The following is a 19,070-nucleotide window of genomic DNA, read 5'->3' on the forward strand; positions in this document are numbered from 1 at the left end:
TATCTATCTATCTATCTATCTATCTATCTATCTCACGCTGAAGGACTCAGGCAGGATTAGGCGGTGGCCTGGGACCCCAACATGCAATTATTTATTTATTTAATTTTTTTGTTACGGATTTGCATGTAGCATCCACCGGCAGACTGTGTTTTTTAATGTTCAATAACAATTCATCTTCTGTGGGAGTAAAAACAGTTTGAAGAGTTTCGGGATATCACTCCCAAAGAATTTTCTTTTACCGTGAGTGAATATAGTTTGAACATGATGGTTTTCTTTTAAAGATAGAGATTTATAGATGGAATATAATAGTTGATGATTTCGATTTAAAGAGTTGTTGGGATGGAGCCAATAAACAAGAATTAAATCAATTCTATATTTGTAATAATAATACGTTTAATTTCTATTGCAGCGAAAGTGCTTTACAGAATACATATTTAGAAGTACACAGCACAGTGTCAGTGTCAAAAAACAAATCAGCAAGAAGCCCAATGAGATAAATGATGAAAGCTGTTAAGTAATCCATAAATACCTAACATAGCAAGCATGTTTCTTTTATTATTTATTTATTTAGCTTGATAGCATTCATACCACATTTTGTGCCCTCTGGATGGGGGCCGTCAGCACAAAAATGCAGAGGGCCCCAGAAAGAGTCGGGCACAGGGCAGCGCCTACATCTGTCTCTGTCTGTCTATCTGTCTGTCTGTCTGTCTGTCTGTCTGTCTGCCTGCCTGTCTGTCTGTCTGTCTGCCTGTCTGTCTGTCTGTCTGTCTGTCTGTCTGTCTGCCTGCCTGTCTGCCTGTCTGTCTGTCTGTCTGTCTGTCTGTCTGTCTGTCTGTCTGTCTGTCTGTGTCTGTCTGTCTGTCTGTCTCTCTGTCTCTCTGCCTGTCTGTCTGTCTGTCTGTCTGCCTGCCTGTCTGCCTGTCTGTCTGTCTGTCTGTCTGTCTGTCTGTCTGTCTGTCTGCCTGTCTGTCTGTCTGTCTGTCTGTCTCTCTGTCTGTCTGTCTCTCTGTGTGTCTGTCTGTCTGTCTGTCTGTCTGTCTGTCTGTCTGTCTGTCTGTCTGTCTCCCTGTCTCTGCCTTTCTCTTTTGTGCTTGCATGATATCTACCTATTTCTTTTTAGGATGTTATTCATGAACAATATGTTCCATGGTACTATCATTACATGGTACCAATACCACCAAGTGCATCCAAGTCATTCATGTCAGTGTTAAGGGTTTGGTGCTGCTGTTCTCAAGTCTGCAGTTTCTCTTATGAATAAACATAACCCACATTTTAATTTTGATATAGTGTGTAATGTGCATATAATTGTGTTATTCATTCTCTGTTTTATTTTTTCAAGCAAATCTTCCATCTGCTTTGTGTCATTCTCCTGGTGCTTGTAGGTACTGGAACACTTTGAGGAGAGCCTAAACCAGCATAACTGCTGAACACACAGAACGAAAATGGTAGGCAATTTATGATAGAGCTGCTGGTTTATGATAATAAACATCCCCAAAGAGGAAACATGAAAAGACTACGCTGTCTGATGTTTTATTTTTTTGTTTTGTTGCTGCCGTTGATTGACTGAATTTACATTCAGATGCTGTTTACTCTTTATAGATAGAATCAGCTGTGATCGGCTCTCTGCTTTTCTCAAGGTCATTGGACGTCCTCTAAATGCTTTTACCTTGGTACCAACATACAAAAAGAAAGGGCCATTATGTGCGCATAGGTGGCGAGGAAAGCGAAATAGAGAATAAGACAAGGGGAATACACGGAGCTGCCAAAACCATCTGTTCGAGATTACCTGTAAGTGACTCTGCATAACAAAAATTCACATCGTGCATTTAATACCTGCTTCAACACTCATCTCATTTGCCCAATGACATGCAATTCGTAGATTGCAATTACTCGTTATGTTTCGGGGGAAATGTGGTGTGCCAAGGTGAGTGATTAAGCCGAGGTCTTTTCTCTCTCCCTTCTGTGTGTCGTGTTTTCTGTGCGCGTGGGTCTGATTTAATAAACATGCTTCCCCTGACTCTTCAACATTGCTCCATTTCATTGCTTCTTGCCTGAGGTCTTTTATGTTTACCTTCTATTAGAAATTGTTTGTCACACTGTGTGACCTTATCTTTAATGGCTTGTGCCATCATGCAGACCTTTGGTTAATAGGGACACATAAAACAGCTGAAGACACTGAACATTCTTCCACCCCCCCCCCAACCCCTTCCTCTTCCTCTTCCTCTTCTCCCCTCTCCTCACCTCCAGGGGCCAAAACTGGGAGAGAGTAGGAAGCAGTCCTCAGCGGAAGGTCACCGCAGAAGGAGCCCTGAAGTGAAATACAATATCCTGTCAGTAATTGTTGAATTAAGTGATCCCTATTAGCCGGAGCCTGGAATGGAGAACATAAAAAGCCTTGCGCCCCCACTGACAGCCGCAACACTTGAGACTCTCCTGATACCATCACCCAGTGATGATACATCTAATGAATTCCGTGTCAGAGATAAGCAAAAGCGCACAGACAAAACACGAAAAAATAAGTTTAAAATATGAACCACCTACTCACTCAATTACACACATTACACTCACACGCACACATATGCACACACAATGACTAGACTAATGGTGCAGAGAGAGACAGCTACGGCTGTGATTAAACGTGTTTTCACCCCCTCCCAGATACTTGCTTCCGCAGCCTCAGATCCAAGGTCTATGGAGCTGGGGGCACCCTGAGAACAGAGGCCTTCCTTACCCCTTCTTCTCCGGTCCAGAACGGGCCCTGCTCTCAGTGGCAACACATGACACGAAATATCAATGACGCGTAGGAAAAAAAAAATCAACCTACACAAAAGCTTTGATTCCCACGCTCCTACGACGCCATGGGACACAGAAAGTTCAGACTAAAAGTGTTTTAAAAGCGCCCCGGTTTCGCTCAGGGGGTGAGCACGAACTCTGCCAACTCATCATGTGCTTGGTGAACTGAGTCTTTTTAGATTTATATTTAATGGCTGCGGGTGAGATGACGAAACAGAGACGACGCCTAGGCCCCTGAACAAACGGTTTCATTTCATTTGTGTGCTAAACGAAGATATCAACGATGGCACCATTTACAAAGCCAATCCATTGAGAACAGAACATGAACATCCTTTGGGACTTATTCCGAAGGTTTTCAGGACCTTTTTTATCATGTGTTTCATAGCAGAGCTTTTTTTTTTTTTTTTTATAATGTAGGCCCACATACATTTTGAATAACGACAGGGGAGATGTAATCCCAGATAAGGCCGATGATGTTTTAACCATGCCAGAATATATCAGGCAGCTGCAAAATACAGCCAAAGCCATCTGTGTAGAAACACAACACAAGTTGTTTGAAATATCTTATCCTATTTTTTTAACCTGCTTGAATATACAATGTGCTTGAATATACCATTCACCGTTATGAATATTCACAGAGTTCATGGAGTTGAATGTTATTTTACAGCTCTTAAGGAAATGTCACGCCTACACAGGTTTTAAGTAACTGACTGCTGTACTTTGCTAGTAATGTCATTCCACTGTATCTTCACAAACGAACCAAGAGAACCCATTTCCTATAATCTCTCAATTACAAACGGATTAATTCATGCCATTTGCAAAGGCTTGTAAGAACCTCAAAGTCATATTACTAAAGAAAATAACCTTACTTATTTTATGATATTAAGTATTGTATTGTCCTTAATAATTTCATATACAATCCATAAAAAGGTTTATCACTGACAGACAGACTCAAAATGGCAGCAACATATTGTACTGGTACTTCTCACTCTAACTCAAGAGATACAAAAAAGTGGTGTGGGATTATATAGGCTTTAAGAAGAATTTGATTGTTTATGGTTGGTAAAAGAATTACGTCACTAGGTAGTTGGAAGATGCACAGCAGATGTATTTTCTAAGTAATAAATGGGCATATTAGTACATAGATAGAGACACATGTGGCTGTTTTAGTGGTGCAATGGCATCACTGATCTGGATTGGACAGGATGTGGTTCATTGATGATGGCCACCCTCAACATTTTCTTTACAAATAACTTACAGCTTTAATTCCGAAAATGCTACTGTTTATGACAAAAGGATTCAATGGGAATTCTAGAAAAGGCACCACAGTTCACATCCACTGATGTAAGTGTGAATCGCTCTTCAGGGTGCAAGTTTGCAGTCCCAGAATCCTGTTGACTCTGGGTGATGACTGCACACAGACTGAAGGATCAAAGACGTCAGACCAAATGTTCATTTAGGATTAAAGCATATCATGCTTCAGTCAAGCCAACTTTGACAGGAGTTGTGATGTGAAATGAGAGAGTGATAAATACAAAAGCACCATTTGCTACTTCTGTTTGCTGCAAGAATATATTATATTTAATATATTATATTTATTTCTATATTTTTATTGTTTTTGTGTCTGAGAGCTGCTACCTCAATTTCGTTGTACTTGTGCAATGACAAATACAGATATTCTATTCTATTCTAAGAAGGGGTGGGGGATTTTAGTTTTTTACCTTCTGCGGTAGGAACTGCAAGATTATATCCACCAGTTAGATTTGAGATATTCACAGCAGCTAACTAAACATAGACATGGTGTAAACTATGGGGTGTAGTGTTGGACAGCTGGAGACTTCCCTGGAGGCCTGTTATATGTAAATCAGGACTGTGGTGGAGAATGTAGATTGAGGTGACGAATGAACATTTGCAAGTGTTTTTATTGGCTGAAAGTTGCCCTGATGACTTTAAAGCTATCTATTGCTAATCATAGCATATCTTTATCTTATCTTGATAGGTTGGTGTATTTGGCTAAACTCTATAATAGGCTATAGACATAAGTTATATGTAATTAATGACTATTTGAGATAATTGAATCTATTTAAGACAATTTAATTTGAAACCAATGGAATGTACTTTCGAATACATTCATCGTGTTCACTTTCTTCCTCACCTTTCACTAGCACTTCCGGATGAAGTCCTTGGCATCCTTTCCTCGTCTTGACGACCATCCTTCCTCGCTCTCCACGCACCACGCACCATCAGCTGCGACGCTAACTGCTCTCGGCATGTTGGACGGCATCTCTCTCCCGCCGCTGTTAGCGCCCAAATGAGGCCTGTTCCTGCAGATGTGGCCAGAGACCTGAGACTGAGGAGGAGACGTTTTTATCAATAAGCCATTAGCGGAGTGGGGTTGCATGCTCAAAGGCTTGATGTTCACGTTCAGTGGACTTCTCTGAGCGTGTGTTAGTAGATCAGAAACACTGGTGCTACGGCGGAGCTACGGCGTTGTTTTTCTGAAGGGGAGACAGTGAGCAGGATGCTCGGAAACTCATTAGTAGACAGATAGGCTGGTTCCTACACCACGGCCCATGTTATACATTACTTTGGAGGAACATTCTCAGATAGTAGAAGTTATACAACATACAGTATACTGTACATTCAAATGAATAAGCAATCACACCTACACAGGTGACTGACAGGTGAAATGTCTTTGTTTGCCTTTTTTTTCATAGAATTTTAGCGTTTAACCATTATTTGAAGAGGTAAGTTTTTCGGAATATAATAGTGCCCAATTATCTGTGAGAAGGGAATTAAAAAGGAAGGTGGTGGCAGCGTTACAGACCAATTATGATGACATTTTCCCAGATGATTACATTTAATTATCACACTTTCACGACTGCCTCTCAGGCACTAGGACTCTGTAATTGCAAGGTAATATTTTTATCAGGGCATATTTTACATGTGCATCCACAGCCCCTTGAACTCCACAGAGATGAGGCCTTCATGTTGGTGTCATTCATGAATGATTCAGATGTAATTGTTACGGTCTGTGTCATCATCTCAGCTATCGTAATTATTATGTGGCTGTGTGACAATGGCGTTGACTGCGCCCATGAAGTCAAATCTTTAAGTTGCTACAGTCACAGTCATTTTACATAGACACATTTTAGAATGTAGCTTGCTAGTAGGGATATTGGATATTTTTTCTGATTGAAAGCCACTGCAGAACTATGCTAATGTAGTCTAATGCAGGAATGGAATATATTACAACTGGCTTCTTAAAAACTTTTCAGGGTTTCTAACTGCCACATTAGGCAGACTCAGATTGCCCTTCATAAGGAGGGGGAGAGCTTCTGTATTTGTGTCTTTCAGGCGAATATATTGCTAATCTTTGGCAATCATATTAAAAAGCATGTGGAAATCAACACACTGTACATCTATTCAAAGGGCACAGATCTTGACTAAACGTTATCCAAGGGAAAATATTATTTAAGAGTCCTAAATGTGTTCGTCCTTGTCTTTGACTGGATGAACTGGATTTGAGACCTGCTTATTTACATATCTCTGTGTCAGTGTTTGCCATTCTTTTTCATGTTTATTTCAATGCATTTTAAAGGTTGATCTCTCAAAGGCTGAATTTCAGACCTTTGCGAGGGCAAACCATTTGTTTTTGAAGTGAAGGACTTAGACGAGGAACTCCTGTTTTGATGTTGCCGTTGTCAGGACTGACATTTCAGGAGGAGGAAAAAAAAAACATCAGGCATTGGAAAGCCAGATAAGCACAACCGCAGCCCCTTCAAATTGTGTGGTGAAAAACAAGCTGTGAACCACCAAATCCAGACTGATAAGATACTGTGCTTCTCCGTCCAATATCAATTTAAACCGAAATGGATCATTGGCCAGCAATTTTGAACCTATTGGACAAGAGTGAAGAGTCAGGTCCATCTGGAGTCTTTGTCAACGAAGCGTGTGTAATAATTGCTGCAGTGTTCATTGGCAAGAGTGGATCTGCTGAGGTAGTTCTTCCTCAAGCTCTAGGTAAGTAGAGCAAACAAACAATGACTCACCAAATCTGTGAACGTCTTTGTTTTTGTGTGCTTTCAGTGATCCACATGACTATGTTCAAAACCGCAAGGCCAGCCCCTTGAAGTTTAGTGTACGCTTAACTTTCTGCTTAATCTGTTTTAAGGGGGATAAACTCTAGATTCCCTTACTTGTTGAAAGTGAAACCAAATACAATTTTGGAATTAATGTACAATCAACACAAAGGAAGTATTTTTAAATTCAAATAATGCTAAATAGCACCTTTTAAACTTAAATCTGATTCTGTGAACATCTTTCTAATAAAACCAAGGCCAGGAACATTGACTTTCAGCTTGAAAAGCATATTTGTTATATGTGTAGCACATAAAGTGTGAAGGGACTTTTACTTTAAAACAGGGATTGAGATGAAGATGCGAAGAAGGAGAGAAGAGGAGACAGACTTTGGGGGAGGGAAATAACTTTTTCCAAATAAGTTTCAAGTCAGCCGATCGGTAGTTAAAACATGGTTTGCAGCCTGATGGCTTTTTCTGTTAGTTGAAGTGTTCAATAAACTTGCGAATTGAACAAGATATTGAAGATATTTGAACCATTACGTTATGCACAAACATGTTCATTATGTTGATTTTTTTTTTACGCATCAAATATTTCAAATGAATCGTAACACGTTAATTTACACTACCCAAAATCAGTGGTGGACGAAGTACACTAACTACGTACTTAAGTGAAAGTATAGATACCTTGGGTAAAATATTACTCGAGTAAAAGTGGAAGTATGCACTTTGAATTTCCACTTGAGTAGAAGTATAAAAGTATTTGCCTTCATATATACTTAAGTATTAAAAGTAAAAGTAGTACCTTGATGAATTATGGTTGTAATGGCTTTTTATCATTTTCACAATCACATCACATCTCCTGCTCAATCAACTGATATAAGGTGAAAATACTAATGCCACTGTTTAAATAGTGTCGTACTACAAAAGAGTATAAACACAAAACATTGAAAGCTATCTATTGCCATTAGGTAAGACCAAGTGGTTATGAAATAACAGCACTAGAGAACAATTATTTCATTTTGCATTTATTTGTAACTTAGTTGCACATTTAATTAGAAGCTCCTTTACTATATCACATCTGTAGGCTATGTCTGTATCGGTATGTCACAATTTATTTAACAAGTAAAAATGCATTCAACTTCACTTCACGTGAATATCGGTGGTATAGCCTCTAGTGGCTATAACACTAGCTTGCTTAGCTAAGTGGGTGCGCAAACATCCCGGCTAGAATTACGGAGCATTCACACGCTTCCGTTGGAATGCGTTGGGCCAACGGATGGCGGAGGAGGAGTCTGGCGCATGGGGTTCTGTTGATACCAGAGACGTTATAGTGAGATTGACAGGTCAACAAACCAATCACGCCACTAGCAAGCTGCTTACCTTGTAAGCAGTAGCATGCTAACATTAGGTAGGGTGCTCAGACGTATTTTTCAGTTACAATAAAGGGGTTTTTACATTGTACAGTGTCTATTTCTCTGTAACTTTTAAAAAATCTAAGCAAAAAAAAGTCAAACAAACAACTTTTGGGTACAAATACGACCATCTACGGAGTTTGGTCGCCATCTTTTTTTTTTTTGAGCTTGCCGCTTTCTAGACGTGAGCATATACGGGATCTGATTGGCTAGCGCCTGTGCTGTCAGTTCTGCATGAAAGGCAATTTGATTGGCTGACGCATGCATTGCCTCTCGAAAAGTTGAACATTCTTCATGCATGAAACGCAACGCACGGGAACCCAACGGAGCCATAATTCAGTTCGGCAAAGGATGACGTCACCCCATTCAAAGTGAATGGAGATCCTTCAAACCCTGACGGATCAACGCATTCCAACGGAAGCGTGTGAATGCTCTGTCACACCAATTTCAGTATTTACCATTTCAGTATGCAGGTACATATTCTACGAGCTGCAGTGAAACGGTACTAAATAACATTCCCGTGTATTGTATTAAATCGGATATTCCATCTCCTTTGAGCAGTGTGATACAAGCTATGCTAGCGTATAGCTGCTAGTTAACTAATTTAGCCGAACACACAATGCAGGATAAATTTAAAATAATTCGGTTGCTAGTCATCAAACCTACCAGAATAAAAATAACTTACTTCAAAGTGTTTCTTTAAATTGAAGGGCGAATTCTTAAAAGAGGATATTGTATTGTACTTAGGCAGGCAGAGAAGACACTTAAAATAAAATAAGTCCTTTTTCCTTTCTTCCAATTCAAAAAGTTCGCCCAAATAAGGCCAAGGGTGTTCAGGCAAGTAAGTGTCAGCCGTTTCTTCCATCATTTCCATCATTTATGTAGCGTTAAGTAAGCATGACCATAAAACATCCTCAAAATGCTGCAGTGGCGTTGTAACGAATTCAAAGTAGCTCGCGCTCAACAAACGAACGAAACTGACGAAACCGAAAGGACTTCATAGCAAATCGCGTGCTGAGCCCTGATTCGTGTGATTGTGCACTCGCTTTGACCTCTCATTATTTAATTCGCTTTGGTAAAAAGGAAGGAGAGGTTTTACTAAATGTAATGGAGTAAAAAGTACGAATTTTCACTTTGAAATGTAGTGGAGTCAAAGTATAAAGTCTCACCAAATAGAAATACTTGAGTAAAGTACAGATACATCTATTTGTTACTTAAGTACAGGAACGAATTACATCTACTTCGTTACTGTCCACCACTGCCCAAAATACACAATCCACCATTTTCAATGCCACTGGAAGAATTCAAAGTTGCTCCTGAAATGTCACAGGAATTCCATTGCTCACTCAAACACAGCCATGCAGCTGCTCATTTAGCCCAGCAGGAAGACAAAGACAAAGAACATCAACCAGACCAAAACACAGCTAATGGAATGACTTTACTCCCGCCTGTTTGAAATGGCAGGATAATTGTCCACTCACTATAAGGGAACGAGAGAGCTAGAGACAATAACAAAAAGAAACAAAAGCCACACTCGGCTACTAAGCAAATTGAACTTCTCAAATACATCATTAAAACAGCGGGGACCCCCGTACTGTTTACACCTTTTCGCGACTATCACTGCTGCACGGTCTCACCTCCTGCTGCCACACAGGCTCAAGAGAGGAAAAAAAACATTAGCCTCAGGATTTGCATAGTGCTATCTGCTTCACACAATAAAACAAGACAGGTCCCTGCCCCAGCACATTTACTGCTGAGTCCAAGATTTACAACACACTTGATTTGATTGGATGCAAGAAGAAGAAGTTGTGAAAGGAAACTAACCACTTATATTCACAAATGTATGATAGGCAGGCAGCCCACTAGATGTAACCCTCTGGGACGTGCGACCACTAGTCAGTCTTGTGCAATCATGGTACCAGACAGATGTGATCCAGCTCGCGGTCTTGAGCTTCTCCGTCCACTGATGCGGCCCTCTGTGTTATCAGAAGTGGGGGATGATGGCATGGTCAGTCTGCCCATCTTCTCCTGATCCAGATAATCCCTCATTCGAGTGCTGGATTAGCATCACACTCATTTAACCCTGAGACTCAGAGGTGTTAGAGCGAGCCTCACTCAAGGGTGGATGAAATCGGACACCATGGGTCAGTGATTACTCTTTGTGATTGCTGAGTTGGGGTCACCAGGAGGTTATGAGCTTCCTACGTCGGAATTCTCATGCCAGGCTTTTCCGCTCACATCATTCTATAGGATTTGCCAGTAATCTGTATCAGGGGGCCAAGACTGGCAGACGGCTTTAATAGAAAACGGAGGCATTGAACAAAGGGGGAGAAAAAAAAACTTTCCAGTAATCTGAAAGAATACACTTTGCCTCTCAAATATGCTCCATTAAATACCTCTGTGGACTTATGAACCTCAACGTCAGCTTCCTTCCTCTATTACTTTTTTGGGGGACTTGGCGGAGGTCAGTCCTCTAAGTATCTTCTTTACTTTGTTTCATCTTCACATTTTTCACTCCGCTTTCCTTTGTCGTCGTCTCCCCCCGCCCCCCCCTCATCATCTGAAGGGATGATGTCTCCATAATGCCCTGTGCTGTCGTTCTGAGGTCCCCGGGTTCCTGGAGAGTCTCAGCTGACTCCTCCGTCCGTCCCTCATCCATCTCTTTGGGGGCCAAACCGCGTGGGTCGCTCGCTCTTGATCCGTCTGATGTGTAATTAACACTGGACCAGATGTTGGGCTTCTTAATGCATCACTTTAATGTTCTAGCCGCGGATTTGCTAAATTACTGGTGTCAGGGAGAAGTCGGCAGAGCTAATTCCACAGCAGGAAGGGGAGCTAAAGTCGTCTCTTTCCTTTTGTGCGCGCCGGGGTGTGTGTGCCGCACACGCTGTGTGTCAGTGTCACAAGGTCGCGACCTAGCCCCTGCCCGCCGAGCGCCGACGCCGTGTTTTGACAACGTGACGCAGTGCAACGTGGCCCGCCAGGCTCGGGAGCCCGAGGGAGGGGGGAACAGAGCGCGGCCCTGAGATCACGTCAATTAGACATGCGTCAGATTATAGGCTCCCAGCGCGAGAGTGTGTGAGAGCGGGAGAGCAAACGCCTCGCCCGCCACAGAACCTCACTCTCACTTCCACATTCTCACCGTGGGAAAGCAGAGGGCCCCAGCGCAAAGAGTGAAGGAATCATTTTGCAAACAGCTAACACCAGCTGTGAAATGTGTAGGGAAATGTGTGGTTTGAGCTAAAAAGAATTAAAAATCACTGTAAAAACCCCTGGAAGTGTACCACATAAATAAATAAACACACCATCTTGTCCTTGAAACTCCAACACTCATCTTGTCTGAAGCTTAACTTCATTACAGACTGAATGCACACATTTTTTACATGTTTATAATGTCCTATTCTAAGTAATGTAAAATAAGATGTTGAGGGTTACAGACCACTTGTGGTCCTTGCCTCTACATTGTGTCACTGGGGCCTGGGGTTTCCTCTCCTCCACTTCTCTCCCGGGTGCTGAGTGAGCGTGACCTCTTCACAGGTCACTAGAGGCTGCCACTAATTGTTTATTAGCCCTGGTGCTGGGGCGATGATGAGGCATCAGCGCTGATTGATGGCTGTCGCTGCCGCAGACTCGCTGGGGAGAGAGAGTGATGACAGATGACGCATGAGGGGAGGCGGAGAAGAGAAAAGAAGGACGTGGCCAGGAGACAGTGGAGAAGAGATGGAGGGTGTGACTGGAGAGGGAGAGAGAGAGAGAGGGGAGGGAGAGAGAGAGAGAGAGAAAGAGGGGGAGGGAGAGAGAGAGAGAAGGGGAAGGGTGGATGGAGGAGAGGAGGTATCAAAGCACACAAGCAATGAGTGATTTACTGAGGTGCGCTATTCTCGAGAGTCGACCCTAAATACGCATCTCGTGAAAAAAGCGAGCAGACGCAGTCATAGACAGGTGTTTTTACAACTCTGAATGATGACGGCGTGAACAACTGCATTGTTTTTCGCCCGTGTGTGGCGTGTACGTGTGTCTTTGAAACCGACACGAGAGATCCTTGGCTCTGATACAGGAGGGCACTGACCGGAATCTATAGTACCTAATTAAAGAGCACGGTGCAGGTGTCACTGTCTGAAAAGCATCACACCTCCAATCTGTGTGACCTTCACGGCAGGGGGTGGCGGCTCGGCGGCCTACGCCAGCGTGACCTTTCATCTGCGCAGCTGCATTCACAGCTGACTCTTATCTTATCTGCCACTCGCAGACCGATAACGCCAGTGTTTCTATCCCCGGCCTCTGAAGTCGAAACTGAAATTTCCTTCATATCGCAAGAGCAGACAGAATAGATTGATGTGACGAGGGGAGAGAGAGGGAGAGAGGGAAGGAGCTGGGGTGGGAGGGATAGACAGACAGAGGGAGACAGACCAATACGACTAGGAAGAGGAGAAATGAGAAAAAGTTGATCCAACTTTGGAGAATCTAATTTTGTATAATTGATAGAGCAATAGAGCAATATATTCCCAGTCTTGGCAGTATGAAGACTAATCTTTTAAATATTATGTATTGTGTAGAATATTGCACAGAAAGTAAGCAAATAAACAAAGAATGTGGCCACAGATGAGCATTATTACTAGTTACCTTGTAATCTTGGATATAAATGACCACAAATGCATAAACAAAAGAGGAGCACTCGCTGCTTGTCACTTCATATGCCATGTTTTGACAGCGGTGTGTAAATTGCTATAATTTTTATTAGGAATGAGTGTGTGTGTGTGTGTGTGTATGTGTGTGTGTGTATGAGAGAGAGCGACTGAGTGGCAGATTTTATTCATGAGTGTGTGTGTGTGCAAAGTTGTTTGTTTTAATAATATTTATTTCCAGGTTGAATGCACACACATACAAACACGTTTACTCACACACACATACACACACACACACACACACACACACACACACACACACACACACACTTCCACACACACACGCACATCCACACAAACACATAAGACATTGATTTATGACAGTCATCAATCTCGGTCTGACACACTTCCATGTTTTGGCATGACTGAAATAAGGTTCAGTTATTGATGCATGCTGCAGCCACAGAGGGTTTGAGAGGGTAAGATGGGGAAGCACTTTTCTACCCATAATGCCTCTCACCCTACCTGCCCGGACAAGAACTTGGACCACATTGCCGATGAGATACAGCCCTCTGAGCCTTGTCCTCCTCCTCAGTCATTCTTCATACAGAACCAGCAGAGTGAGAGAGAGAGAGAGACGGCATGAGAGACAGACAGAATAAGAGAAAAAAAAGAGAATGAGAGAGACACATACTGAGAGAGATAAACAGATAGCGAGAGTGAGAGACTGGGAGTGGGTGAGAGAGTAAGGTAGGGAGAGACAGACTAAAAAAAAAAGAGAGAGAGCGAAAATGAAAAAGAGAGAGAGAGAGATCGAGAGAAAGAGAGAGGCGGAGAGGGAGAGAATGCAGGAAGTGGGGAGGGTCCAGAGGGAAATAATCCTAGTCAGGAGAAGCTATACCTGCTGCACTCAGCAATGAAGATGTGAATTACACCATGACACCTGGGAGGTCACAGGAGGGGGGGCGGGGAGCTTGCCGCTACTGCCGCTACCTGCAGCTGTACAAGACTGCAGTGAATATAAAGGAAGGCTGCTGGGGAGACAACTCTCGCTGTAGAAACACAACAACACTGAGGTATTCTAGGCTGAACGGAAAGGTGAACTAAAAGCTGGAGACTTCTTCGAGTGGCTTAATGCCTCAGGACACGAAAGCATTTTCAATCTTTTCAAGTTGATGAAAAATTGAAGGAAGCACGTTTTCCATTATTAGATCATTCTTGTAACAGAAATGGCCTCTGCGACATTACACGGCTAAAGTAGTTGGCTTTATTATGGTTTACACAGTGCCTTTTTAAGTTCTTGAAAAGACAGGTGAACAGGACTTTACTGCAAAACCCCACAAGGAAATTACTTCAATTTAGTTGCCAGCTAGGTCATGAAAACTCTCCTTTTGTTGTCGACACACTTGTTGTCACACCTGTTGATAAGTATTGGTACACATACACGCACGCACGGACGCACGCACGCACGTACGCAGACAGACAGACAGACAGACAGGCAGGCAGACAGACAGACAGGCAGACAGACAGACAGACAGACACACAGACAGACACACAGACAGACACACACACACACACACACACACACACACACACACACACATACATACATACATACATACATACATACAAACACACACACACACACACACACACACATACATACATACTAACAACCCTGTTAATGGTATTGCATTGCACCAATAGCTTGAACAGTGATTTTGTAATCTCCTTAATGGCATGTGCACTTTCTCTTTAGTCCACACCCCGTTTCTCTCTCTAAGGGCTGACTTTGTTAACCCTCACAGCTTTGGCCCAGCACCCACTTCCAGTGTGATAGGTCACCCCTCCTCTTTATGATTTATGGATAAGAAAAACACATTTTAAGCAAAGCGCTTATTGAGGTAGTGGCGGTGGGATCAATACTCTATCCCTCATGAACATGTCTAGTTAAGGAACATTCTGGCTGTGTGGATGATTTACTGTGTGCCCGGGTCAAAATGAATTTACTGATGCGGGTGTTAAAAACGTTGGACCTGCTAAATTGCGTGATCCATGGATTGCCACTCGCCCTATTTTTTATACACTGAACCTGATACAGAGAAACACAGTCCATTAACACAGATGGGTGTCAGTGGACATTAAGTGCTGGAAACAAATGGGGAGGGGAGGTAAGTGATGGCTCAAAGGACCACAGCGGCACAGGAAATTGGAGAGGACTGCATAGATAAAAGAAAACTGTTGAAAAAAATGGAAAAGAAAATGTATTCAGAAATGATATATATATATATATCGGTGTATGAAAGAGCAAAAAGTTCAGTGGGAAAGTTGTAAGACTTTTGCAAGCATGCACACACTCACGCTCTCTATTTCTCTCACACACACACACACACACACAGACAGACACACACACACACACACACACACACACACACACACACACACACACACATCCACACACACACACACACACACACACACACACACACGCACACACACACACACACACACGCACACACACAGCTAGCCCGCTTCTGTTGGCTCCAGAGGCAATTGATGTAGCATTACCATGGCAATTACACCCTCTTTACCAAATCTGATGGGATGATCAAAACACTTCTCAGTGCCTTCCACGATACTCAAATAACTTAATAGCAGAAGTATCTTTTCTAAATCTCTTCAATATGCTAAAGAAGTGAGATAGAAGAAGCAAATATCTAACCACTGCTCCCAAAAGTGGATTTCAAATCCATTCCCACTTAGCAGGAAATTTCAATGAGGCAGCAATGAATTGGAAAGTATATGACTTTAGAGCACACTCACACTGGGATGACGAATTAGCAAGAAGCAGAATATTAAGTCAGAATGGCTCACATTTAAATCCATTTGCTGAGGCGCTGGGGGAAGGAAAGCACTGTTTGCAGTTGCCCAGGAAAAGGGCTCCATGGGAGCGATAATTGGATCCATTATAACCTCCAATTTCATCAAGAGGCGATATGGTTTTAATGGAGATAGCTCAGCTCAGAAAGTGTCTGTAGAAGTGTGTGTTTGCGCTCAAGTAAGGCCGGGTGTGTCCACGCGTGCGTGCCTCAGTGTGTGTGTATGTGTGCTTGTGAAAGTCCATTTGTACTCTATGTGTGGTGAACCCTACTATCTTCCTATCAGGATCCCCCTGTTCCTGAGTCCACCTCAAATTCTGGAGACAGAAGTTAATACCTAGCTTTATGGTTTGGAGAATAATATTAACAGGATGATAAAAAAAACAAGAGGGAGTCTCTTAGGGCAGCCTGCCTCATTATTTTTCCCCACTGCCTGAGTTTCCATTTAAAGCCTGCTCTTCGAGTTCCTCTATTGACAGAGAGGAAAGGAAGGCATTGTGGGAGTGTGGTATTGGAGATGCTAGCGGATGCTCAAAGCGATCGATCATTTCTCTTGACTCTCCCACCCTCTCTCTGTCTTTCTCTCTCTCTCTCTCTCTCTCTCGCTCTCCCTCTCTCTCTCTATCTCTCTCTCTCTAGGCATCTGCATCCGTGATATGTTTCCTTCTTAGCATTCAGTCCTCGCCACGTCTGAAACAATGCTAATAGCTTCGAGCAGAAGTGCCTCCATTGTACCTCTGTAAATGCTTCGGCCATTTTTCATCCCCCACTCCCCTCCCTTTTCCATCTCCGCGCCGCGTTCCTGTCGAACTGTCAGAAGTCTGAGTCATTAAGACAAGGGATGGAGAGGCGGAGGATGAACAGCCAATTAAGGGAAACAAATTATGCTCCAGACAAAGCAGCCGTCTCTGCCTTCCTCTATCCTCTCCCCTCATGCTTATGAGGTCTTTTTTGAAGGGGGTGCCGTCATGGCTGAGCTCCTAGCTGTCCTTACACCCCCCCCCCCCCATCACTGGCTTCTCCACACACCACAGAGTCCAGTCTGTCCACTCTGCAGGGCCTGACACAGGGAGCTAGCCGCTAGCCTTCCGACATGGACAGTCGAGAATGAAAGTAGCTAGAATCCATCTGAGACGAGTAGGGCAATATACTGACTATATCTACACGTCCCCAGAGAGAGGGGGAGAAATGAAGGGAGGGAGATATGTAAGAGTGTGAAAGGGGATGTGAAGGAAAGGAGGGAGGAAGAGGTGCTGGTCGGTGGGGGGAACTGCAGGGTATGATATTGAACAGGGTTGCAGCGTGGGGTCCGGAAGAAATCCATTTGCCATTCCTGTAGGACATTCTCAGCATAGGAAAATCAAGGACTACAGCAGGTGAGTGCTGGGTTCAGGAACTCACAGAGAACTCTGGCATTTACCGAAGTGATTTTCACCGCAGTGTTCACATGCATCACAACATGATAGTGTCTCTCTTTGTTCAGGGTATGTGAGGCAAAGCTGATGCGTCATCCACTATGTGCTTCCCAAACTCTAGTTTATCCTAGGACTTTCAATGTATTAAAAGGACTACAAGTAAGAACTCTCATAACGTATAAAATCACTTTGTCCAAAAAAATGTAATGTATAAAGGATGACAGCACAGTATTACTTTATACTCTTTACACTCAATTCATGTATTCCCAAATCAATTGTATAAGTATGCAAGTTTTCTAACTCTACTTAACCCTTACCAGTCCCTAGACTAAAGGCTGTATAATATGAAAGAACCCATTTTGGTTGTACTACAAGGAAATTGTTTTCCTGTCAGTAGATGATAATGTGTTTGGATGGAGCCGTAGTCACTGAAAGCACATTCAGAGCACTCCTTTCATAGAGATGCTCTTTATCTGTGGCAATGGTTCATACAAGGACGTCTTTTCACCTGACTTACAGCAAAGGTCATGTTTTTGTCTTCCATCAGGTGAATACACGTTGTGAGCAATGGGGCTAGGAGCTGTTGTGAGTGACTGACATGGCACTACCTACAATAGGCACAGTGGAGTGGATAGCAATAGAGGAAGGACTGGCTTAAATGTGGTCACTGTCATTGACATTGTGTCTTCTGTGCAGTGCTGACAATGTTTTGGTGAATTTCTGGTGAATTTTGGTGAATGTTTTGGTGAATTTCTCTACATCTGAGCCTCTTGAGGCAGTCACATTGGAGAACTTTGGACCATGTGCTTCTGTTCCAAATAACGTTGCAAACCTAGTTGTAAACTATGTACAAAAGTAGGTCTGCTTAGCTGTTACCTGTCAGTCATAAGTGCTATTTAGTGTTACATGAACAAAGCAGTGTGTACTCTATTTGTACTCAACATTAATAGCAAGAACAATGTATGTAACAAGTGCTCTTTGACCAAATGAAATAAAAAAACACTCTGGTAGAAGCAGAATGCTTTGCGAATGTAGGCAAAAATTGAGAAAAAAAATCAATCTGTCCTTCTTGGAGATGACCTCAGACTTGCCTCTGATACAGGACTTTCCTGTCCATTTGCACAAGCTTATGGAATAGAGTGAGAGTCGCGCTTCTCTGCAGGTGTGCAGGTATCTGTTGGAAGATCAGAGCAAGGGCCGTCATGCATGGGCAGAGACAGAGAGGTCTGGTTGAGTAGGCATTATCAGTGGTGGAATGACCTAGTGTGTGTGTGTGTGTGTGTGTGTGTGTGTGTGTGTGTGTGTGTGTGTGTGTGTGTGTGTGTGTGTGTGTGTGTGGTGGGGTGTTGCCACCATTGCTCTCACAGCAAATGATTGTCAGATGCAGTGACCACAAATAACTGGGCATGCTTTCTATACTACTGTCAGAGTAGAAACATGGGAACATTAACAAAGACACTGACTGACGAGATTTTGAAGCTTTCGAAAGTCCTGAAATTAGGACAAGCAAGCCTGGTAACATGGCTGGACATTTGCTCCATTTACCCCAAAAAATAATAAATCATATCAATAACTGCTATATTACTGTACGTTAACTTCATTAGAGTAGCATAGTACCTCAGTTAAAGTTGAATCTGAGTTTCAGGCAGAGTGCATCTGTTGCTTGAATGTGATTGTGGGTCACATCATAACCACCAACCCTGTACCACTGCCAGTAGCAGACCGTCTCTGTGTAACATGCTCATACCCATTGCCTCTTACATTCAATGTATCACAAAGAGGCCTTTACAATGAGGCATATAGAGCCTTAGCTTTCTGTCAGCTCAATACCCTCTACACTAGCATGTCTCCACTCTGTCTTTGT

The sequence above is a fragment of the Clupea harengus genome, chromosome 2 (genome assembly GCF_900700415.2).
Source record: "Clupea harengus chromosome 2, Ch_v2.0.2, whole genome shotgun sequence".
Lineage (NCBI taxonomy): Eukaryota > Metazoa > Chordata > Actinopteri > Clupeiformes > Clupeidae > Clupea > Clupea harengus.